Below are 25,527 nucleotides of genomic sequence, written 5' to 3'. Positions count from 1 at the left end.
TGTACTTTGTACTTGTTATGTCTTTGGTTAAAGTTTATGTCGCTCAAAAATCCCTCTTTCCTGGTTGGTTCCCTGGAACCCCTCCTTCCCTGTTCCCTCCCCCTATAAAATTCAGCGCACAAGTGTGCTCGAGGCCACTCTGTTGCTGCCTCCGAGCTCCTCCCACCTTTCTGTCATCATCCCCTTCCAATAAATTTCCCTTGGAGCACCGACCCAGTGGACTGTGTATCTCAAATCCTCTGCGGCCGTTAGACAGCCCCTAGACTCCCGTGGAGTTCTGACTGCCTGCTGGCGCAGTCCCTCCCTTCTCCGGACTCTGGGTGGTGTGGCACCCACCGGAAGAAAAACTCACATTTGGTGCCCCATGTGAGGAGAAGGGTTGGAGACTGTGAAGACCAGTGCCCTGTGGATTTATCTGCTCTCGCTGTGAAGCTCGCACCAGGGGGTGCGGAGCTCCGCAGGACCATCGCTTCCTCCTGGGGGAACAGGAATCAGCTGGCTGTCACGGGTCCTTGCCAAGCCGAGACTTCAGTTCCAGGGGCTGAACTTTGGAGAGTGTCAGCTGCAACCCTCTGAGCCTAGGTAAGGTCGGTGGGGAAGGGAAGGAAGAGGGGGTCTCCTGCCTGTCTCCCGGGATCCCTAGGTGTTCCTCGGTTGCCAAAGTGGGTGGCGAGGAGACAGTTAGTCACCTGACCGTTCCGTTTTGTTAACCTTTTAAATTTTTAATCGGCTTGCCTGGAGGTTTTCATCGCGTGCAGTTTTAAACATGGGGCGCCGTGTTTCTAAATCCGCCGTAGTGGAACTGGAGATGCATTTTGAGTTATCGCGTCTTTTTATTTCAAACAAAATTTTGTTTTCACCTCAAGAGTTGAGGCGTTTTGTTCACTGGGTTATAGTTAACTGCCACCCAGATTCTTCTGATTTGGCTTTTGATTTAGGGTTTTGGGACAGAGTAGGGAGAAATCTTTTGGCAGCTGGCAAATTGGGTGATCGTGTGGCCAGCAGGCTTTTCTCCCTGCACTCCCAGGTTTTCAAATGCGTTAGAAAATTGTTTTCCCCTGCTTCTCCTAATGCTTACCCCTTTCCCTCTTCCCCGATCCCCGGTAGCCCCTACAGAGAGAATCAGAGCGAGCGGCGTAACCCCCCCGGGAGCGCCTGGGAGCCTCCCACCCTGGGACGCCCCTCTGACTCCCTCTACCTTTCGCTCTTGTAAGCCTGACCAGTTTGCAAGAGCCTCTTCCCCAGACCCTCATCCCTTGTGCTCAAACCCTCAGACTTCTTGTAAGCCTGGCCAGTTTACAAGAGCCTCTTCCCCAGACCCTCATCCCTTGTGCTCAAACCCTCAGACTTCTTGTAAGCCTGGCCAGTTTGCAAGAGCCTCTTCCCCAGACCCTCATCCCTTGTGCTCAAACCCTCAGACTTCCCCATTTGCTAAAAATTTATAGATCGCCTAACAGCTGCCGTGAGAAGGCAATTCAAAAAGATTTCAGATCAAGATGAAATTATCATTAATGCTGCTACTGTCAATGCGAATGCAAAATGCAAGCAATGAATTAACTCCCTATCCCCCGAAACTCAATTAACAGTTTCCCTGTTAATTGATGCATGTTCCAATATTCCTTTTGATCCCCCCACCAACTGATCCCATGATTCCCATAAAACCTACGTGTCTACTGTCCCTCAAAATCCCAAACCCCCGTCTAAGCAACCCCACAAACCTCTCCCCTCAGTTACATGTCACCGTTGTGGCGAGCGAGGACACCTTGCGAAAGATTCTCCTGCATCACACCCTAATCCTTCTGTTTTGAGTCCCTCTGTTACAGGACAAGTCCACTCACCCCCTGCGACCACCCCGAGTGCACCCATGCTTGCACCTTCCCAACTTTCTGCCGCTCCACTGCCCATGACTTTCCCATCCATTGAAGTGCCAGCGTGGAGCCCAACAGCACCAAAAAACTGAATGCCCAGCGCGATGAGGTGCCACGCGACAACACAAGTGCCGCCTCACACACCATCAACGGAGACAATTGCTATTCTTTATCGGACTTGACTTCCTTTGAACTAGACTCTTCACGATTATACGCTTGGTGGGCCCAACGAGTTGGCCAAAACAGACCATACCTGACATGCAGTCTTCAAGACAAATATACACAAAAAGCTGTCAGAGGGCTTGTTGACACAGGAGCAGATGTCACCATAATATCGCAAGACGTCTGGCCCCAGCATCGGGGGAGTGGGGGGGCAAGCCACTGCCCAACAAAGTTCAAGGGACATTGAAATTGTCACACCAGAAGAGGTGCAAGTGCACGTCCAGCCTTATGTAATGGATGTGCCTTTCAATCTTTGGGGGAGGGACTCCCTGGCTCAATGGGGTGCCAAAATTGAGATCCTGTCAATGGCCCAGGATTTTTACGGCAGGCTACTGACAAGCGCGTCACCCCACGGCTCAATTGGCTGTCAGATGTCCTGTGTGGGTGGATCAGTGGCCTCTGATGGGAGAAAAATTAAATGCGCTTGAGGCCCTCATTGCAGACCAGCTCGCCAAAGGGCACATTTCAGAAACCTTTAGCCCTTGGAATTCCCTGATTTTTGTTTTAAAAAAAGAAGGAAAAAACGAATGGCGACTCCTCCATGACCTGAGAGCTATTAATGCGGTCATGGAGGACATGGGGCCCCTCCAACCCTCCATCCCCTTCAATGTTACCCAAAGATTGGAAATTGATTGTTATTGATATAAAAGACTGCTTTTTTCACATTCCGCTGCACCCCGTGGACGCACCACGGTTTGCTTTAACAGTTCCATTGGAAAACAACTCGGTGCCAGCAAAAAGGTACCACTGGAACGTCCTGCCTCAAGGGATGAAAAATTCCCTGACACTGTGCCAGTGGTTTGTTGATAAGACGCTAACTCTAGTGAGGCAATAGTCCCCAGGAGTTCAAATTCTTCATTATATGGATGAAATACTTATATGCGCACAGAAGCAAGAGCAAGCCAACATTACTCTGGCCTTGCTCTTGACCTCACTGACACAAGCAGGATTCACCATTCACCCAGACAAAATCCAGCGTACCAGTCCTGTTAAATATTTGGGCTTAGTGGTGAGGGACAGAACCATCATCCCTCAACCACTTGCAATTATAGACGAACCAAAGACTTTAAGAGATTTACAAAAACTGTGTGAGTCCATCAGTTGGGTGCGCCCAATTCTGGGAGTTTCAACAGAACAGCTAGCTCCTTTGTTTAATATATTAAAAGGAAAAGAGGAGCTGGACTCTCCCAGATCTTTAACACCAGAGGCTAGACAAGCCATTGCAGAAATTCAAACGTTGCTTACCCAAAGACAGTCTGTGACAGATGTGACCCGCTGTTGCCATTTGAACTGATAATTCTGGGGGAAAAGCAGTTTATACATGGCCTGATCTACCAATGGGATGCCACTCTGAGAGACCCACTGCTAATCATTGAATGGGTCTTTCTGCCACACATGCTGGCAAAAACATTAACCACCCCTCAGGAGCTTTCTGCGAAAGTGATAAAAAGGGCAAGGTTGAGACTGAGAGCCTTGGCAGGTCTTGATTTCAAGTGGATATATGTGCCTTTTCAATTGGAAGATTTGGAATCCTTACTCAAAACCAGTGAACCCTTACAATATGCCCTAGAGGGTTTTACAGGAAAGGTTCAATCTGGTCACAAAAACCATAAACTTTTTAACACTGAATTCCGGCTTATTAAAAAATCCTATCTCTCAAAGAACCCCATCAAGGGTGCTCTGACAGTCTTTACATGCGGCTCAGGAGCTTCTCACAAGTCCGTAGTGACTTGGAGAAACCCCCAGAAGACGCAGTGGGAAGCTGACGTCCAGGTGGTCCAAGGGTCACCTCAGGTTGCAGAGCTAGCCGCAGTGGTCAGAGCCTTTGAGAGATTTTCGGAACCTTTCAACCTAGTGACAGACTCTGCCTATGTTGCAGGAGTCGCCCTCAGGGCAGAAAATGCAGCGCTAAAAGAAACATCAAATGTAAAAATATTTAACTTGCTCTCGAGACTTACAGAAGTCCTTTCCTGCTGAGAGCAACCATATTTTATTATGCATGTCAGAGCACACACGGACCTGCCAGGGCCAGTCACGGAGGGCAATCGGAGAGCAGACTTGTTAGCCACGTCAGCCATCTCACCTAAGGTCCCAGACATCTTTCAGCAGGCCAAGCTAAGCCACAACATGTATCATCAAAACAGTGCAGCCTTGGTGAGAATGTTTGGGCTGACGTGTGACCAAGCAAGGGCAATCATCGCCACCTGCCCCAATTGCTCCACCGACCAACTGCCAGCCCACCTTGCTGGTGTCAACCCAAGAGGTAGCGAAAGCTGCCAAGTGTGGCAAACTGATGTGACTCATTGGCCCCAGTTTGGCTGACAAAAATATGTCCATGTGTCAGTAGACACCTTTCCAGGAGCGATATATGCCTCAGCCCACACAGGAGAGAAGGCCAGAGATGTTATTCACCACTTTCTTCTAGCCTTCGCAACCTTGGGTGTGCCACAAGAGGTGAAAACAGATAATGGCCTGGCGTATATCTCCAAACGGCTGAGAGACTTTCTAAATGAATGGGGTATCTCACATGTTATGGGGATACCACATTCCCCTATGGGCCAAGCGATTATCGAAGGAGCACACCAGACTTTGAAAACTGTATTAGCTTGACAAAGTGGTGGCAATGAGATTAACACCCCCCGAATGAGACTTAGTAAAGCCCTCTTTACAATAAACTTTCTAAATAACTCGTTTGATGAACTGTTACCACCTGTTTTTCATCATTTTGCTAATGACTGAAGGGCAAAACTAAAAGTTCAACCACCCGTGTTAGTCAGAGACCCAGAAACTTCAAAAATACGAGGACCATACCCATTAGTGACTTGGGGGCGGGGATACGCATGCATGTCCACACCAGCAGGACACAAATGGATCCCGAGCAAGTGGGTGAAACCATACACAGCCCAAGACGAAGGGAGAATGATAAAATCAAGCATCTCCGAAGACAAGACCTTCCAAGCTCACTTCGCCTCCAAGAAATGTAAACTGAACTGGACAATCCTCAAAATTAGCACCTGGAAAACCAGGAAAAAGAACATTAACTCAAATCAACAAGAAATTCCCCCCAAATCCTTTTGCCATTCTCTTGTTACAACCAATTTTCCTACCGTTCTACCCACTGAGTGCCCCGAACAACCGTCCCTTGACCCCTTTCCCTTAAGCAATCTTTATTAATGTGTCCAAATTTTTGCTTTTCAGCTGCCTTGTGCCGAGAGAGAGATGTTCCAACCATTCACCATGTTTTTGCTCAGCGCTGCGATCCTACTTGCCGTTGCCTCATGTTGGATTGTGCCTCAACCGAAAACCAACGTTTGGATCACCCCGGCAAAGACTTTGGGACAAGAAGGCCTGTCTCTGGCAATGGACAAGGCAGAGAACCCAATGTCCACGTGCCTCATTGGAATTCTCCTGAGTGAGGGCAAGTTCCCGTACTCAGGCACGTTCGCGACTTACCCCAGATCAATAGTGCTTTGGGATGGCCTGAGGGGCATTTCTAATTTGGGAAACTTAGCATCCGAAACCCAAGAAATCAACCTTTTGGGGTCAATGCAGGCAGCCCTGTGTGTAACTTTTGAGCCTCCAACTTCAGTTCCCCCAAGCTCCCAGCGCAATCCTGTCAAGCGGCACTCTGATGGTTACAGCCACTCGCGAAAACAAATAGCAGTAAGAAAATACTTAAAATCAGTTTTAACTAAGAATCAACCCTGAGAACATCAGTATGAACGCATCCGGGAGTACCGTCGAAGAGAGCCATTCTACATCTATGTAGACAAAAAGTATTCGGCTGCCAAGTGGTGTTATTCCACCATTTCTGAAGGTGTTAATGCCTCGGACCATCTTAAAGCGCTACCGAAGGGAATCTTCCTTATTTGCGGAAACCGAGTGTGGGCAGGGATCCCAGCTTGTCTGCTAGGAGGGCCCTGCACCTTGGGGAGACTGGTCACATTGACCCCAGATAAGAGGGCAATCTTAAATTGGGGAAATTCGGTCCAATCGGCTCGCCAAAAAAGAGAATTTATCAATTTGGACGAAAACTGTAACGATACCATTGTCGCTCAAAAATCCCTCTTTCCTAGTTGGTTCCCTGGAACCCTTCCTTCCCTGTTCTCTCCCCCTATAAAATTCAGCGCATAAGTGTGCTCGAGGCCACTCTGTTGCTGCCTCCGAGCTCCTCCCACCTTTCTGTCGTCATCCCCTTCCAATAAATTTCCCTTGGAGCACTGACCCAGTGGACTGTGTATCTCAAATCCTCTGTGGCCGTTAGACAGCCCCTAGACTCCCTCAGAGTTCTGACTGCCCACTGAGGCAGTCCCTCCCTTCTCTGGACTCCGGGTGGTGTGGCACCCGCCGGAAGAAAAACCCACACTTAACCCCTTGCACAGGGACATTCTGGGCTCTCCAGCTCCGAATCCTGCCCATGTCCATCCTCCGTGTCCCTCCCCGATCCCACCTGCCTTCACCGCCCTGCTGCTCCTCCCAATAAACCCCTGGATTCTGATCCTGAGAGACTACATTTCTTTATTCTTGCCTTGTCTCCTGCTGGCCTCCGTCCCTGGAATATCTCTCGCCTTCACCTGTGAGCTTCACTGCTGCACCCAGCTGGGGCGCGGTTGTCGCGGCGGCTTGCCCGCTTCGTTGTGGCTTCGGGGCTTGCTGCCTGACCCGAGTGGAACACCCAGAGCGAAGCCACAGAGGATCTGAGGCTGATTGTAGAATTTCATCATATGCCACTAAAAATTCTAGGCTGCTTTGATAGCTATATAGAACACAACATGGGAGCTCTGAATCTAACTCTGAATGTGAAGAAGTTCTAAAAAGGAAAAACTGTAAATGTATGACATAGGAGTGACATTCTTACACTACAGTTCAGCCAAAGGACTGGAAAAACCCTAACCCAAATCCTGTAAATAACAGACCAGGTATTTTTCTGCGTACCTGTAGGCATGATTTCTTATTTTTGAATTTTCTTTCATTATGAAAGCATTGTACAAATGTTCACTTGAAAAAGAACAAAAAACTTAAACTGATAGGACACTAACTGGTGGTCAGCTGGGTAAATAAGGATTTAGATCCTATTTTGAAAATGCATATTTACTCTGGAAAGTATAATAATTTGAGGGAGAAAAAAGCACCTCATCATGTGCTATTAGCTATATACATATATTTGGCACTTTTAAAAGTTAATGAAATGGCTTTTTTGACTATTAAAAAGGTCTCAAATCTAATGAGTGTATACAAAAGGAAATAGCGTAATGCATTCAAATGTCAGTGAAACATTATTTTCTGCCACCTAGAATAAGACCTCTAGTATTTTATTCTACCATTGATTTATTCGCAGTCACTAATCTTGAAAGTCCAGCTTTTACTTTAGACCTATATCACTATTCACTTTGAACTTTTAGTAACCTCTATGTTGCTATATGAATCTATAGTTAACATAAAGGCACGAAGATTTTCAATGCATTTTGTTGTTTCTTTAAATAAATTAGTAGCAGATAGAAACACAGTCTGGATTCAGGGACTGTTCATGGGAATAGGATTGAAATTCTTTCCTCTGGAAAACAGGCTTACCAACTTTGTTGACTTTAGTGGTATATAAAGCAGTGTCCACAGAGATTGTACTGATTTCCTTGAAGTCTTTTCAGGAGAAAAAAAACCCCAAAAAAATTACTTAGGAGTACCAACTTGTTGCGTTCCACTGTGGGGAACTGCAAGGGGTTCTTTTAACAATACTTGGTCTGCTATGAAATTAAGTCAACTGAGACAACATTGTATCTGAAAAACGTTTATTGGTAATGAACAAACAAAACCAGAAGTAATTGCCCTACTGAAGAAGGCTAGAAAAGACAGAAAAGGAGGAAGGAAAATGCAAAAGGATGGGGAGAGAGAGAGAGGGGAGACAGAGAGGAAAAGCGGGTGCTAGCACCAGAGGGTTGGGGAGTGCCGTTGCCAGTCATGCCACAGGGGCTGTGCATGCTGCCTGCCAGGGAACCTGTGCAGCTCCTGGAGAGGCTACACAGGCACAGCTCCTGCGGCCATGGGTGGCAAACACGCGGTGAGCAGGGATCGGGCAGGAGATCAGAGCCCGGGACAGGGTCATGGCAGGGGTTGCGGCAGCTGGCTGGATCGGGGGCAGGTAGGGTTGGACACAGGTGGCTCAGGCAGGTGTTGACCAGGGACACAGGGAGGCAGGACAGGTGGCAGCTGGGACGGGTGAAGAGGTAAGGCAGGACACAGGCAACACATGAGGCTCAAAGGTCAGCCGGTATCCCGCCAGGCGCCCAGCGAGACGGAAGGCAGATACCTGGGAGGGGGCAAGTTAGAGCCAGTGAGGGCAGAAGGGCCAAAAGGCAAGCTGGGCTCAGACCAAAAGACAAGCAAAGGCCAGGGCGAGGAGCAGACCTCAGCAGTCTGGAGCCAAAGCAAAAACACAAGACCCAGAAGCTACAACTCAAAAGCCCCAGCTCAAAAAGCCCCGAAAGCCAAGACTCAAAAAAGCCCCAGATGCCAAAAAGCCCCAGCTCCCAAACTCCATTCAAACAAGACCAGGGCCTAGTCCAAAAGGCAAGACTCAATAAACAAAACCAAAAAGCTCCAGCACCTGAGACGCAGTTACTTTTTATGCGCCCTGGCTCCTCCCAAAGTCTGCCTGCTGACAGGAGTCCATTGCCCCAGTCCAGACTTCCACTGCAGTCCATTGGTGGAAACCTTTCTCTATCCGATTGGAGAATGTCTCTGGAGGGTACAGTGTCCTTGCTTGGCCCCTGGTGACTGCCTATCCCATGTGAGACATGAAGTGGCTGCCAGCAAAAGTGTTCCAAGAGACAAAGCTTTCTCCCCTCTTCTAGTTGCCTCCTGCAAGTGGCACATGTGCAACCCTTCCCCCAAATGCCTGTGACAATCAGTGTTGAGAGAAATCAAAACTAAATTGTCTCCGCACTTGACTTTTCATGATTTTAAACCTTGGAATAGTGTCTCTGAGAATGCAAATTATACACTGGCTATTAAATTAACCTAAGAGAACAGTTTTTAATCATTGGAGATAGGATTAACAAGGCTTCAGATTCTGAAGAATACAGGGAAAGCAAACCTCTAGTCAGCTTTCTGGTGAAACCTGAGCAGTTTATGAATTGCCTGTCTTGCAGTTGTTTGGAATGGCAAAGCACTGATTTTCGTGACTTGGATTTTGTTCTTCTAAGCAAGTAAATTTGTATTACAGGGAGAAATTGGAGGCCATTACTGTAATTTGTAAAGACAATCAATTACTTCATCCTTCCATCTGCACTTTTGACTTCTTCACTTTCAAACAAACAAACAAATGAAAACAAACCAGAAAGATATATTTACATATTCAATTGTTTAAAAATCTGTTTCCATGCTAGGAAAAAATATAAATGTTTCCATACATTCTTATTTCGCAGTAAGACTTGCAAACTCAGAGCTTCTACTAGCAGAAATCAATGTAAAAAAGTCATAAAGAAGAGAAGTCTTAGGTAAGTAGTGTAATTAGATAAATATTATTAGTAAAAATTCTGGGATTTTTGTGTGTAATGAACCAAAGAAATACAGGCCTGGAGAGGAAATCTGGAACATGAAGACTGAACTTAAATGAGGTTATGAGACAAGATGGATGGGTGTAGGCTGAAGGTACTTGTGTGTCGTCGTTGTGTCAATGCAAGTGGCTCTAAGTGTGCCATTATTGTTTCCTGGCAATGGCCCATATTTGTCTGGACTAATATATAAATCAGAATGCTTCTTGGTATGAATTTGGCCTGTGCCATCCAAAGCCCTCCCCAGCGCCCTCCCTGGGTAAGATCTGGCAGTTAAAATGCTCTCAATTACTGGAATAGAAAAGGTTGTGCTGCTTTGGCATGCTTTTTCTGGCATGGTTCTAGAGTCATCTCAGCAGGCCTTCTGCCATTCCCCAGGTCCCCAGGGCCTGCCAGATGCACCTTTGGCATCATGCTATACAAATGCCATTCTTATGAAGGGCTATGATGTAATTTGTAGCTTTTTCATAGCTAGAAAGCAAAAAGCAGAGTCATGGAATTGAGGAGGCCAGGAGATGACAACCCTCTTAATAGTCTGCAAGAAACTTCGTGAGAAATGGAGTTCAGATCTGACTAGATCATTCTTCTTCATCCATCACTGCCTATGTCAAGATTGGCTTGTCTCCTTTTCCAAGACTAATGATCAGACAGTTCCCCACAATATTAAAGGGAAGGGTACACATGTGCCTGCACCTTTCTGAAGGTTTGGGATCTTCACCTGGGAGACCTTCCCAGACCCTGTAGTGGGGCATGATTTTAGGATTTTTTTTCTCCTCCAGAGGACTATGCCCGGCCAAGGTACAGAGCCTGAGAAAGGGCTTTATCCTTTCTTCTGCTCTTGCCATTAGTGTCATGTATCCCTGTGGCACAGTCTGTTCCTTTCACTCAATTAGAGTAAAAAGTGTGCTTTTTAAGGAGCTCTGTTTTGAGATATGATGAATGGAGACACAATCTGAGGGCCAGGAACAGCCAACAAAATGGACTGTGATTTATGGGAGGGAGAGGCTGTTAACAGAGCCTTAAATAAGTCTCCCTTGGGGACTTTTGCACAGTTGACAGCATCAGATAAGATAATTTCTTTTAGAAATCATCCACAGTAGGGCCCCATCTTCTGGCTGGGTGTGAAGGGTTTTTTCCTATGAAAGAGGATAACAAAGGAGGCTTGAGAACACCAGGCATCTAGTTGAAAACCAGGAACAATAAAGGCTTGGCAAAGTTACATTTTTGATTTATAGCAGCATTATTTGATGCTGTGTACCCAGGAGAGGTGACAAACCTTGATGGAGCATGGCATAGGGCACATTATTATTTGCATGTAGGGTATACTGATGTGAGGCTTTTATGAAAAGCTGAGGGGAGTTTCACACATATGTGCTGAAGAGATGTGTGCCTGAGTGTCCTAGTTTGGCCAAGGACAGGATTAATTTTTCACTGTAGCTGAGAGAGGCTGGAGCCTGAAGCTTTGTGGCCATGACTAGGTTGTTATTCTATACTATGGACATCATCTATCAGGTGTGGAAGTATGAAGTAGAAGAGGATTCTCACCTGAGAAGAAGAGGGTATGGGTTCAGGTGGAAGAAAGAGGTGCTGCACAGGATTTAATATGTACAAACACAAAAAACTTACTAGCCAGTTTTGATGCTGGTTCTGCCGTAGATTTGGAATGTTACCACATATCCAAAACTTGCAATGCAGTACCATTCTAGAAATTCCTAGTTCAGCACCAGACTCCTCATATATGCTGATACACTAGTTTAGTATAACATGTCAAATAATATGCTGATATACTAGTTTAGTATAGCAATATTATGTCACTATTTCTGCCTTTCAGCAGGTTAATTAGCTTGGCAATGGCATAGTGCTTATAATTTTAATCTCTGAAATTACTGTGTTCAAAGTTGTTTTGGCTATGTCTTTGCACTACTTTCATTGTTGTGTTTGACTGTAGCCTTTATACTGTTGTTTTCATGTTTGGAATATGAGTATGTCCATAATATGTGCTCAATTCCAATCACCTTATCAGAAAAACACTTTTAGAAATTTTTAAAGGATTCTACAGATGATATATAGTCTGTCTCCACCTTTTGGGCATTTTTGGAAACATGATGGCTGAACAATGTCTCTGCTGACCTGTGAAGATTTTTAAAAAGAATCTCCTTAGACATACTTCTCTTCATAAACCCCTTTGAAAATCTGGTATCTGGAAATTGCTAGGTTCTGTTGACTTTGTTACACATCCTCATAAATGTGTTTAATTACTTGTTTTCATTTTTCCTGAATGGGGGCCCTAACTTATAAGGCATTTTATCATTAAATATGAAGTACAGAATTAATTATTAACATTTAAATGACATTCTAGCTGAGAATACACAGGGCTTTACATTTCTCAGTGAATTTAATTTTCTTCTCAGTAGATAATACTTATAGAGCCAACAATGTCTAGTGAAACTTTCCACATGCATATTAGTAGCAACCTGTTTAATTTGGATTCCCAGTGATTAAGGAAGCAATAGTTTTTCCATCAACAACCAAAAGTGTATAAATCTATAAATCAGTGATGTTTAAAGTTGTGACCATATTTAGATAAAGCAATGGATGAATTGAGGCAGGTGTATTACTTGACTTCATTAATGATAAAAATGTTAAGTTTCATAGGTAATACAGTTGAAAAAGACAATCACTGCCTAAACTAGCAAATTGCTGAATAGTTATTTTAAAGAACAGAATCATAATAGTGTTTAATATGGAATAGAAGTAACGAGGTTAAAGCGACTAAGGGTGGTGAGACTTTGGAACAGGTTGCCTGGAGAAGCTGTGGATGCCCCATCCCTGGAAGGTTCCAGCCAGGCTGAATGGGGTTTTGAGTATCCGGCTTTAGTGGCTGGGTGATTGAGACTAGATGATCTTTAAGTTTCCTTTCAACCCAAACCATTCTATGATTCTATGATTAAATGCTGGTAGTTTCCATATGTTAAAAATCAGAAAATGGACATTAATATCCTGGATAGATTTTAAAAAATATTTAATAAATGGTAATATTGATTTATATTTACCCAAGAAAATAATTCAGAAATTTTAACAACTACACTTATAAATCTAGTAAATGAGTTTATGGGAGCACCTATTCATTGTTTAGCTGACATCTGTATTCATTCCAAGTAAAATTACAGTTTAGGGGGCCAGCCATTGCTACTTAGCTGTTTCCCACAAGTATTAGTCCTTTTTCAGTCTTTGTGGCCCAAACTGTGTTCTCTAAGACAAGAAGTCGTATTTATTTCAGGATTATACAAACAGAAATGAATCCCTACACAGGAGGTAGGAGATAAAGCTGCAAACTGTTCTGAAAGATGCTGAAGAGTGTATCTACTGAATTTGCCAATGTCACTAGTTTAGGAGTGGCTACAAACACACTGGAATGTGAAGTGAAATTCAAAGTCCTTCTGATAAACCGAGCTCTTCCCTCAAGGGGTCAAGAAGAAACCTCACCTATCCAGAAAGACTGAGCAACTTGAAGATATATAGCTTAGAGATAAGCAGAATGGGGAAAATGGGTTAACAGTCTTCAAATACTGAAAAGGCTCCTGCCAAGGAGCAATTTGTTCTTCCTTCTGATAAGATTGAACAGCAGGAATTAAGACTTTATTAAAGGACTTAACACTGGGATATTTTTTCTAACAATAAAAAATGTGTAAGGATACATCTGTAAGAATCAGGTAGAAAGATGCCACAATGAAGTAGTTATGGGATATCCTGTGATAATGCAATCTTATTACAGTGATTTTCGGTGAAGTGTTCTCTGATGCAAATGGCAGCTACTTATTTTCCCCCATCATGATCTGTGAAAAAGCAAACACTGAGTAGTGAAATCCTCTCCTACTTACATTCTCCATACCTCTTCTCAGCTTATCTACCAGCTGTATTGCTGGTTCACTTGGAATTCTTCCGTGTACTTCGGCAAGAAGCTGTGATAAAATATAAGGAAACATTCCTTTTAGCTGATATAGTCAATTATATGTAGTATGTTTCAAAGTATTCCCAAACATAAAATGATAAACTAATTTTGAGAACTGCATTGTCACCTCCAGGTAACTTGGTTTTGGCAGTGAAAACTTTTCTCTTTCAAAACCAGTGAACCTTCAGAGCTATTAATTCCTGAAGCTGTTATACAGACCTGTGTGAGCTTTAGGAAATATTTTAGCTCTTGTTTTTGTTAAAGTAGCAGGGAAAGGTAATGCAGTCTTTCAGATAACTGTTGTTTGATTGCCTTGTAAATGTCTGGTGTGAGGTGTGACGGTGGCCCTGGCTTGCCTGGACCAGCCCAGCCCATGGGCCGAGCGGGAGGCACCATTGTGGGACTGAGCGCCCCCTGCGGCCAAGGCTGAGTGGCCTCATCCGGGGCGTGGGAGTGGGCTCAGCTCCTCCCTTCTCTTCCCCTTCTTGGTTTGGTTTCTGGAAGGTTCCCCTTTGTCTTGGAGCCTGTTGCTTTCTGGTTGGCTGGTTGAATGTGTAATCCCACCCTTTGTTACCCCTTATTGTAAGGCTTTTCTGCCAATCCTATATCCTGACCACCCCATTGGCTTCTCCGGTTTTCTCCACCCCTTCTTGTTCCCCTTAAAACCCCTTATCCTGGGAGGCTCGGGGCCATTTTGTTGGGGTCTGTCCTCCCCCCTCTTCATTCTGTTCTCAATAAATCTTCCTTGGCCTCAACAAAACGGACTGCGTCTCTCACTGCACGAAAGCCAGCTCTCAGCCGCCACTGCCAGCTACGGAATTCTGCCCTTCCGGCACTGCCTCCCGGCAGTTGTCCCCCGCCTCACCGAACTCGGCCCCTGGGAAGGGCCCACGCACTGCTACAATTGGTGCCCCGTGTGAGGAGGCGTGGCCGACAGCAGCTGTCGCCAGCAAGTGAGTTTACGAGGCGCCGCTGTGGCAGCTCGCACCGGACTGTGCGGAGCTCCGCGGAAGCCCTGGGAGAACAGGGATTCCCCCGCGACTGACGGCCCCTAATGGACTGCGCATTTTAAGTTCCCGGCGGTGGAGTATTGGGGAGATAAAGAGATCCCCCGTGCCCAGGTAAAGCTGCTGCGGGGAGGAGGTTAGGGGGTGTGTGTGTACCCCTAACACTCGGTCGCCCGAGAGCCCCTGGGTCATCTTTGGTGCAAGATTTCTCTGTGTGTGGAGCCCAAAGAGAGTGCTGGTCGCCCGGGGTTTCTTTGTTGTTTTATTCAGTTGGCTAGTCCGCTTGTGTGCTTTCGGTAGCTCTGGTCCTTGCAGGATGGGATCCCGTCTGTCAAAGGCCACTGCCCTGTAGCAGGCGATGCATGTTGAGTTGTCCCAGCTTTTAGTGGCTAACCATGTTCTTTTCTCCCCTGGTGACCTCAAGAAATTTGTTAAATGGGTGATGGTAAATTGCCCCCCTGATTCCCCCGCTTCGTTTTATGATTTAGATTATTGGGATTCTGTTGGGCGGAAGCTCCTGGCGGCGGGGAGGACGGGAGACCGCACCGCTAGGAAAGTTTCTTCGTTGCACTCCCAAGTCTACAAATTTGTTAAGAAATCCCCCTTGAACCTGCCCCTTTTTACCTCGTACCCTTCTCCGCAGCGGGAGAAGAGCTGTGTAGCTCGCCCTAGCACGCTCGGTAGCTTCCAGCACTGAGACACCTCTCTGCCCCCGAGCGCCCCCGTCCCTGAACCCTCTCCTCCTTTTCATTCCATGGCACCTTTCCCCTTGACTAACATTGGGCAAAATGGCGCCGAGGAAAAACAAGATGGTGGCCATTCGCGCTCTTTTTCTCCTGAGTTTCCCGCCGGCGCGAAAAGCGGGACCCGCCTAGCGGATCCTCCCCCCTGTCCATCAGTCCTTACTTCCCTTGATCGGTCTCCGCCTCCAACTCTGCCCCTTCCGGTTGTGTCATTCGCCGCCCAGACTGCGGCAGGGGGAGGGAACGGACTGTGGGAAAATCCCACGGCTGGTTTCCCACGGCCTCCTTCCCAAACCACAACATCCGGCCGCCATCTTGGTGGGCCCGGAAATGGTGACAGATCCCCCCTTTTCGCGTCCCCCGCACGACGTCAACAGCATTCCCCTCTCCCTACACCTAGTCCCACTCCCCACAGGGCGGACAACGGTCGGCCAAAAGCATTGGTATGGCAGCCTGTCTCCCTCGTCACCAAAGAAAAACTTTGCAAAGCAGCAAAAAATTATGGCTGCGAGTCAACGTATTTCAAATCATTATTCCAATCCATCCTAAAGGCAGAGGCTAAATGCCCTGCTGATGTAAAAGAACTGATTGGCTGTCTGTTAACCGAAAGTCAACAAAAACAGTGGGAGTCCCATTGGAAGAAGAGGCTCAATATTCTATTGGTATCACACAAAGATAACCCCGATTATCAGTTGCTAACTTTGAACCACCTTGGTGGCCTGGGGGAATGGTCAAAGCCTCAAGACCAAATCAGAGCCGTACCCAAGGATGTGCTTGCGGAAGCTGTCTTGGCGGCACAACAGGCCTTCTTTGCAATCCCCACTAAAGCTGAAGCTCAGCTTCCATATATGTACATCAAACAGAGGCGTGATGAGCTGTTCATTAATTTTATCGACCGGTTAACGGCCGCGGTCAGACGACAGTTCAAAAATGTTAATGATCAAGATGAGATTATTATCCATACGGCCACTGTCAACACAAACGCAAGGTGCAAGCAACGAAGAAGCTCCTTGTCCCCCGACACCCACATCACTATTTCATTGCTAATCGACGCGTGCTCCTCGATCCCTCTCGACCCCCCTAAGCCTCAACATGCTCCCGTGGCTTTCCCTAATGCTAATCCTTTAGATAACCGACCGGGGCGGAAACCTTTTGTCCCTCTTTTCTGTCATCGATGTGGCCAACAAGGCCATGTTGCCAAAAATTGTCCTGTTCCGTACCCTAACCCTTCTTTCTCAAGTCCTGCTTCCCTAGGTCAGAATCCAACTATGCCGGTCCCTGTCTCAACTGCTGCTCCCTTGCTGCCGTCCGCCAACCTGCCGACCCAGACAACCCAACCAGCTGCCTTCCAACCACCAACTTGCCAAACTATGACTCCGGTGCCGACAAAAAACTAGAGAACCAGCGCGTCGAGGCGCCGCATGAGGACACAAGTGTTGCCTCTGTCATGGACTTGGCCACCTGGACTGCACCTGAGTGGGACTCCAACAGACTGCATGCTTGGTGGGCCCAACAAATTACCCAAAATAGACCTTACATCACCTGCCACATGCAGGGACAGGACTTTCAAAAATCTGTTACGGGACTTATTGATACGGGAGCTGACGTCACCATTGTCTCCCAGGATGTATGGCCTAATCAGTGGCCATTGCAAGAGACTGTAGCCCCCATTGGGGGTGTGGGTGGACAATCTTTCGCCCAACAGTGTGGAACCTGTGGATATCTACAACGCCAAGGGAGTGCCCGCGAGGGTGCGGCCCTTTGTCATGGACATTCCATTTAATTTGTGGGGGAGAGATTCACTCTCCCAATGGGGAACTCAGATCAACATTTCTGCGCCCCCTTCGGGATTTTGAGGTCGGCCACTGATGAGCGCTCTACCCCACGCCTCAACTGGCTGACCAACGATCTGGTGTGGGTAGATCAGTGGCCGCTGACTTTGGAAAAACTAGAAGCGCTCGAGACTTTGGTGGCAGAGCAACTTGCCAAGGGACATATCGAACCGTCCCACAGCCCACGGAATTCCCCCATATTCGTCATTAAAAAGGAGGGCAGGAATGAGTGGAGGCTCCTCCAGGATCTTTGTGCCATTAACGCAGTCATGGAGGACATGGGGCCCCTCCAGACTGGACTCCCATCACCCACCATGCTGCCCAGAGACTGGAGCCTTGTGGTCATTGACCTGAAGGACGCTTTGTTTCACATCCCACTGCATCCCGCGGATGCCCCGAGGTTCGCCTTCACTGTGCCGACCGTCAACCATTCGGCGCCTGCCAAGAGATACCAATGGACAGTCCTGCCTCAGGGAATGAAAAACTCACCCACCTTGTGCCAATGGTACATTGATCGGACTTTAACACCGGTGAGAGCGCAGTTCCCTGAGGTGCATCTTCTACACTACATGGATGACATACTAATCTGTGCCCCGGAGCGCGACTGAGCCCTCTCCGCATTGTGGACGCTTCAAGAGACCCTCACTCGGGCTGGCTTCACCGTCAGGCTGGACAAGATCCAGCAGATGAGCCCCATCAAATACCTGGGGGTCATTGTCAACGACCGGACCATCGTCCCCCAATCACTCACCTTCGCAGGGGAACCCCGCACTTTGAGAGACTTACACAGCTTGTGTGGTTCCATCAACTGGGTCCGACCACTTCTGGGCATTTCCACCGAACAGCTTGCCCCACTTTTCAATTTATTGAAAGGGAAAGAGGACTTGGACTCTCCCTGGACTCTGACCGAGAAAGCCCGACAGTGTCTGGAAAAAATCCAACAATCGATCTCTCGGAGACAAGCGCACAGATGTGACCCTTATCTCCCCTTCGGACTCATCCTTCTGGGAGAGAAACAGTACACACACGGACTTATTTATCAGTGGGATGTCACCTTAAAAGACCCTCTGATGATCATCAAGTGGGTGTTCTTGCCACACCAACTCGCAAAGACTCTGACCTCACCTGCGGAGTTTGCCGCGAAAGTGATCAAGAAGGCATGACTGAGGCTGAGAAGCTTGGCTGCAGTGGACTTCATGTGGATCTGGGTGCCGTTTCACTTTGATGATTTGGATTTTTCCATCCAAACATGTGAACCATTGCAATATGCTCTGGAAGGCTTTTCCGGGAAAATTAAATCTGGCCACAAAAAGCATAAATTGTTCAATGCCAATTTCAAATTCGTCCCCAAATCACATCTCTCAAAATTCCCGATACCGGGAGCTCTGACAGTTTTTACAGACGGCTCTGGGTCCTCTCATAAGTCAGTTTTGACTTGGAGGGACCCACGGACGCGGTGGTGGGAAGCCGACGTTCAGGTGGTCTCCGGATCGCCTCAGGTTGCTGAGTTGGCCGCTGTTGTTAGAGTCTTTGAGAGATTCCCAGAACCTCTAAATTTAGTTACGGACTCCGCCTATGTTGCGGGAGTCGCCCTCCGAGCAGAAAATTCGGCCCTAAAAGAGACACAAAATGTCAAGGTTTTCGAATTGCTCCTGAAACTGGTAACCCTTCTTTCCCACTGGGAGCAACCCTACTTTGTGATGCACGTGAGATCGCACACAGACCTACCTGGACCCATCGCTGACGGCAACCGGCGAGCCGACCAACTGGCAGCCACGGTCATCTTGCCGAACACGCCTAACATCTTTGCCCAAGCTAAGCTCAGCCACCAAATGTACCACCAGAATGCTTCGGCCCTGAGCAGAATGTTTGGCCTGACCCAGGATCAGGCCAAGGCAATCGTGACCATCTGCCCCAGCTGCTCAACTGAACACCTACCAGCGCACACGGGCAGCATGAACCCCCGCGGCACAGAGAGCTGCCAAGTGTGGCAGACGGATGTGACACACTTTCCGCAATTTGGCCGACTCAAATACGCCCATGTTTCCATAGACACTTTCTCTGGAGCCATGTACGCGTCTGCCCACGCTGGTGAGAAAGCGAAGGATTGCATCAACCATTTCCTTTTGGCCTTCGCCACCTTGGGCGTGCCCCAACAGGTCAAAACAGACAACGGACCCGCGTACACCTCCAACAAGTTGCTCCAATTTTTTAACGAGTGGGGAGTCTCCCACATCACGGGAATCCCACACTCACCAACAGGACAGGCAATTATTGAACGAGCCCACAGGACACTGAAAGCGGTCCTAGCTCGACAGAGGGGCGGAAATGAAATCAACACCCCTCAGATGCGCCTTTGCAAGGCTTTGTTTACGATAAACTTCCTGAATGGTTCATATGAAGAACCAATGCCCCCAGTCTTTCGACATGACAAATGCACCAAGTTGAAAGATCAGCCACTGGTGCTTGTACGCGACCTGGAGTCACTGATCATCCAAGGCCCGTTCCCCCTGGTCACGTGGGGTCGAGGCTACGCCTGTGTTTCCACCCCGGCGGGCCTGAAGTGGATACCCAGCAAGTGGGTAAAACCCCATCTGGCCGGGAAAGGGACAGAGGGCCCTCAGAACAAATCAAAACAGAGCCACTTTGCTTCGAAGAAGGTGAAGCCAGATTGGGCGGCACTCCGGGCAGCTGGTTGGAAGAGTCAGAAAAAGGGACAAGCCAAAGACCCTTCTTTGGAAAAGATCCCCCCTGAGTCTAACCTCTGTTCCCTTGTCTCATGTGTTCTCTCCCCTGTCTGACCCGAAGCCTCCTGAAGAACTCCCCCCAATTTCCCACACCCTATTAAGTTTGGCTTAACGAGTCTCATTTCTGTGGCAGATTCTTTTCCCTACCAGAGAGTCTGCCACGATGGCCACCCCAAAGCCGTGCCTTTTGTTCGTCTGGTTCGCCGTCCTTGTTGGGACTGCCCTGAGCTGGATCGTCCCTCAGCCAAAAGCGAATGTGTGGGCGACCCTGGCCAAGTCCCTGAAGCAGGAGGGACTGTGTTTGGGCATGGACAGGGCGGAGGACCCGATGTCAACATGCCTCATTGGGATTCCTTTGCAAAAAGGCGAGTTTCCTTTCGCGAGCAGTTACCGTGTGTATCCCGACCCGGTGAGCTCCTGGGATGAGTGGGTCGACCATTGTCTTCCGTCAAGGACGGTGGAGCCCCAAGAATTGGAGCTATTGGGGGCCACCCAGGCGGAGCTGTGTGTCATCTTTGACAGCCCACGCAGGTACAGCCCAAATTTCCCTGAGGGCATGGAACATGAGTATGATGATTTATATCCCATGCCATTCTTTCACATCCATGTGGACAAAAGGTACCGAGCCTCGGCATGGTGCAATTTCACCGCGCCAAACCCCGCCTTCTCGAACACTCATTCCAAGATCTTGCCAAAAGGGATCTTTCTTATTTGCGGTAACCATGCTTGGGCAGGGATCCCGGGTCGTCTGCGAGGAGGGCCATGCACCCTCGGGAGACTGGTCACATTGACCCCAGACAAAAAGCAACTTTTAAATTGGAGAAATTTGGCTAAGTTGGCGTGCCAAAAGAGGGAAGTTATCAATCTGGACGAAAACTGTAATGATACTATTGTAACCTGGCCCCGATCTAAAAAGATTGCCACTTCAATTCTGGTCCCGTGGGTTGCCGTCTACAAGGCCTTGGGTGACATTGAGAAACTTGAGTGCTGGCTCGGGAAACACGCGAGGCTAACATCAGAGGCCCTGAGCCAGCTCCTCGCAGACGAGGAGGCCGTGAAGCACGCAACCCTTCAAAATCGTGCCGCCATCGACTTCCTCCTACTTGCCCATGGCCACGGATGCGAGGACTTCAAGGGCATATGCTGTTTTAATTTCAGCACCCACGGCAAGAGCATCGCCTCCAAAATCTGGGAGATGCAGAACCAGATTGGAACATTGAAAACAGAGACTGAGACCTGGTGGGGACATCTCCTCAATGACTGGGGACTCTCTGGGTGGGCGGCTTCAATTGTCAAGTCTGTATTCTGGGTTGTTTTATGCCTCTTCCTCATTATCGTCTGTCTCGCTATTTTTAAGACCTTGTTCGTTAAGTATTTGACCTCTCTTTTATTTAAAAAGAAAGGGGGAGATGTGACGGTGGCCCTGGCTTGCCTGGACCAGCCCAGCCCATGGGCCGAGCGGGAGGCACCATCGTGGGACTGAGTGCCCCCTGCGGCCGAGGCTGAGTGGCCTCATCCGGGGCGTGGGAGTGGGCTCAGCTCCTCCCTTCTCTTCCCCTTTTTGGTTTGGTTTCTGGAAGGTTCCCCTTTGTCTTGGAGCCTGTTCCTTTCTGGTTGGCTGGTTGAATGTGTAATCCCACCCTTTGTTACCCCTTATTGTAAGGCTTTTCTGCCAATCCTATATCCTGACCACCCCATTGGCTTCTCCGGTTTTCTCCACCCCTTCTTGTTCCCCTTAAAACCCCTTATCCTGGGAGGCTCGGGGCCATTTTGTTGGGGTCTGTCCTCCCCCCTCTTCATTCTGTTCTCAATAAATCTTCCTTGGCCTCAACAAAACGGACTGCGTCTCTCACTGCACGAAAGCCAGCTCTCAGCCGCCGCTGCCAGCTACGGAATTCTGCCCTTCCGGCACTGCCTCCCGGCAGTTGTCCCCCGCCTCACCGAACTCGGCCCCTGGGAAGGGCCCACGCACTGCTACAGTGAGGCATCTATGTTTTTAGTTTTCTTGTTGTCTTGTGTTTATTGAAGGTGCTCAGGGTGGATTGCTCTAGGGGAAAACACCAGATGTGCTGAATTTCTGTTACTTTCTCACAACTTGCCATCAAGGAAACAGATACCTTTTTGTTCACTGTGTGAATATTTTCACCTCAACTTGACATGTTGTATTTTTTACTGCAGTCATTTTGTTACCTGACTCAAGTGAGATTTTTTCCACCTGTGTATTCTACAATATCAGCATTCATATTATACAGAAAAGGATGGCATTCTCTCTGATACTCACCAGAATGCCCATTCTGAACTTAGACTTCTCAGGGACATTCTAACCTCAGTGCATTAAGAAGAGACCTACCTGTAAGTTCAGCGAGTCATTAACAAGTGTCATAAATTGATTTGCAAAGCAAAAGTTATCACATCTTATTGAATCCTAGCCATGTTAGTGAGTCCTGCTCATGCATCCTTTCAGAAACAGCAAATTTTGGGCATCAGTTTTACTTGGAGTCAGAGAGATATAAATAATTTTTAACATGGTGAGATACCTTCTTGTCGCAGTGTCCATGGCTCACCTGGGTGCCCCAACCCCCTGGGAGAGAGATGGGGATGGATCCTGGGCTTGGTACACTCCCAGGACCCCCTGCTCTCCAGGCCAGTTGGAAGGCACCCAGGCTTGACAAGGTGACAGCCACTTCTCTCCCCCTCCCCTGGTTCCCTATATGGTTATGATTCTAGAATGTTCTTCTTTGTTCATGTTTAAGCAGTTATTTGGTTGGTTTTCTTTTTATGATATTGTCATTTGTTTGGTTATATAATTTGTCGCTCAAAAATCCCCCTTTCCTCATTTGCTCTCCAAATGTCCTCCTTCCCTTTCCCCTCCCCCTATAAAAATTGTTGTGCAGAAGGGCTCGGGGCCATTTTGTCGATGCCCCGAGACCCCTCCAACTCCCCTGACCCCTTACCCTAATAAACCCTTCTTGGAGCACCGACAATCTGGACTGCATCTCCTGTTTTGCTTCGCCGACCTGCTGACAGCACCTGCGCTCCCTCGGGGCCCCGCCCTCTCCCGCAGTCTCGCCCTTCCCCGAACTCCGGGGTGGTTGGGGCACCCACGGACGGGACTCCCACACCTTCTGGCTGTGAAGGTAGAAGGCAAAGCACATAGAAATTGCCAGCTACTGTTAGTAGAGGGAAACTGCTACAGCAAGAAATTAATTCAAAGAATGCTTCTCCTGCATATGTCAGAAGTGTCTTCTTCTAACACTCAGTACTTCTCTACTCTTCTTGGATTAGCTCCTCAATACTTAATATTGTAAACATAATAATAGCTTGAATTTCAATAGTGTGCATGAGGTAAAGTGCAAGAGTGTGCCTGGTAGAAACGTGTTTTGAATGTGTATCTGTCAATAAAGTGGATCTATCCTAGTCCACTGTTAATGAATTTAGTAAAGACAAATAAGGGGAAAGGCAGACATTATGCAGACATACATGCAACTAAGTATCAAGAGGCTAAGTGCTAATGCTGTCATAATACATAAAATAAACCTAGAAATTATCAGAATTACCAACAAAGAAGGATGCAGAGGTTTTTCTCTCAAGGTTAGCCTAAAATGCAGCTAGTAATTCATTGCCTTTCAGTCAAGCACCAGTTTCTACTACGCTTTCGTCCCGACTTACTGTATCAGACACATGACAAGAGCCCAAAGCTCAGTCTGTGCTTCAGTCTGTGGATGTGTGGAGAGTTAGTTCTGTCTTAGGGCCATGCACCCAACCACTCACTCACTTGCCCTCTGTGAAATGGGAAACTAGGGTGAGAAAGATCAGAAACTGAGATAAAGACAGAGAGATCATTTAACAACTATTGGCACAGGCAAACAAGATTTGACTTAGAAAGAATTATTTCAGTGTACTCACAATTCAACAGACTCAGGTAGTGGGAAACAAGAAGACAAACGTTAACAAATTGCCTTCCCCTTTTTGCACGTTAAACTTCAGCTCTTCACTCCCAACACCTCTACCCATGCCCTCTCATGGCACAGAAAAGGGGATCGAGGATGAGGATGGGGCTGTATTCTGTACTTGACATTTTCTCTCTGCTGCTGCTCCAGTGTGGGTGTTCAGTGGGTGCCACACCACCCGGAGCTCGGGGAAGGGTGGGACTGTGTTGGAAGGCAGCCAGAGCTCTGAGGGAGCCTGAAGACTGTCCGGCAGTCGCAATGGGGAATCAAGAGATGCAGTCCACTCAGTCAGTGCTCCAAGGGAATTTACTGAAGGGAGGAATGACGGGAGGGTGGAGGAGGTTTGGAGGCAGCAACAGAGTGGCCCTGAGTTGCACTCGTGCAGTGGGTTTTATAGGGGGAGGGACTAGGGGAGGAGAGATTCTGGGAAACCAACAGGGAAAAGGGGATTTTTGAGCGACATCAGTCTCAACCAAGGGCTTAACAGATAGGGGGTACAACCATATATAGAGAACCAATCCACAATAAACACAGGCTCTAACAAAGGGGAACGTTCTAGAAGCAAGCCATATATGAAACAGGGGGAGGGAGAGATGAGCGGTGAATAGCAGGCAGACTTGGTACATATTTATGACTTGGAGAGCAAGGGAGCATGGGAGCGCAATTCTTTGTCACCCTCACTTAAGGAGCATCCCATTCCCATGACTCGGCCTCGTCTCCCACCCACGGACCTGGGGCACTCAGGTGTGCCATGGCCACCATTACGCTCCAGGATGGGTTACTGCAGAAAACAAATCTATCTCACCACTGCCTGCTCTGGGAGCTTCAGGAGAATCTCAGCTCTGTGATGGAGTACCTCCTGCCTTTCCTTCTTCTCTGTCACACTGTTTCTAGCTTTTACACCCCTCTGCCTGTCCATTTTTTTTTCCTCTGTCTTAAATACACTTTCACTGAGGCACCACCATCTTGGCCCCGCAGAGGGTCTGCTGCAGCCAGCTGGAATTGGCTGTGTCCAACACCGAGCATCAGAGTCATGCCCCTTGTTGACACCTGCAGCCCCCACACACCACCTGCCGACCGAACATCAACAAGGCACTGAGAGAGCCATGTTAATAATACCCTGTCTCTCCCTCTCTGCCTCCAGCTCCTTCCTTCTTTTTCTTCCTTTGCTTCTGCCTTTTCTATCCTGTCTTTTGGGGCCTTTTTTTTCTAATCAATAAATGGCTCACAAGTGTAATATTGATATTGTTTGCATCTAATTTCATTTTAGGAATCTGGTAAGTTTCCCCCTGGCCATCTCACTCTGGGATGGGACATCTTTGCTGTCAGAAGTGGCATTGGATCAAGACAACCAACCAAAGAGTGGAGTATAATAGAAAATTAAATCTGCCAAACAAGAACAACAAAAAGAAAAGGTGCCAGCTTAGATGATGAGTGTTTTTCACAGCCTAATATGTATGGTGGGGATTATCAAATCAAGAGGAAAGGCAGGGGGAGGTCCTTCACTGGTTCTTTAAGGAACAAATCCTTAAATATTTTCCCAAATATTTCCATTGTGCAGACATAAGCCTGTCACAGCTGTGGCAGGACGTTCCCCCCACCCCCTCCTCTCTCTCTCTGCTTGGCTGCAAAAGATAGATGACTTTAGTTGTGTTA

At 47.7% G+C, this 25,527-nt stretch overlaps 1 long non-coding RNA gene across 1 annotated transcript; it reads right to left on the bottom strand.

Moving 5' to 3' along the window:
* Positions 1–7,970: 7,970 nt before the first annotated feature.
* LOC146424370 (uncharacterized) lies at positions 7,971–23,787 on the bottom strand. Its single transcript, XR_014846959.1, has 3 exons — positions 23,591–23,787; positions 13,522–13,602; positions 7,971–8,394 (listed from the first exon to the last, which is right to left on the bottom strand). It is a non-coding gene; the product is annotated as an uncharacterized LOC146424370 (long non-coding RNA).
* Between the last annotated feature and the right edge of the window lie 1,740 nt (positions 23,788–25,527).

This window comes from Lichenostomus cassidix, chromosome Z, assembly GCF_008360975.1.
Source record: "Lichenostomus cassidix isolate B80296 chromosome Z, HeHo_3.0, whole genome shotgun sequence".
Lineage (NCBI taxonomy): Eukaryota > Metazoa > Chordata > Aves > Passeriformes > Meliphagidae > Lichenostomus > Lichenostomus cassidix.
The sequence above is the reverse complement of the archived record's forward strand: the minus strand, read 5'-3'. Positions and strand labels throughout refer to the sequence as shown.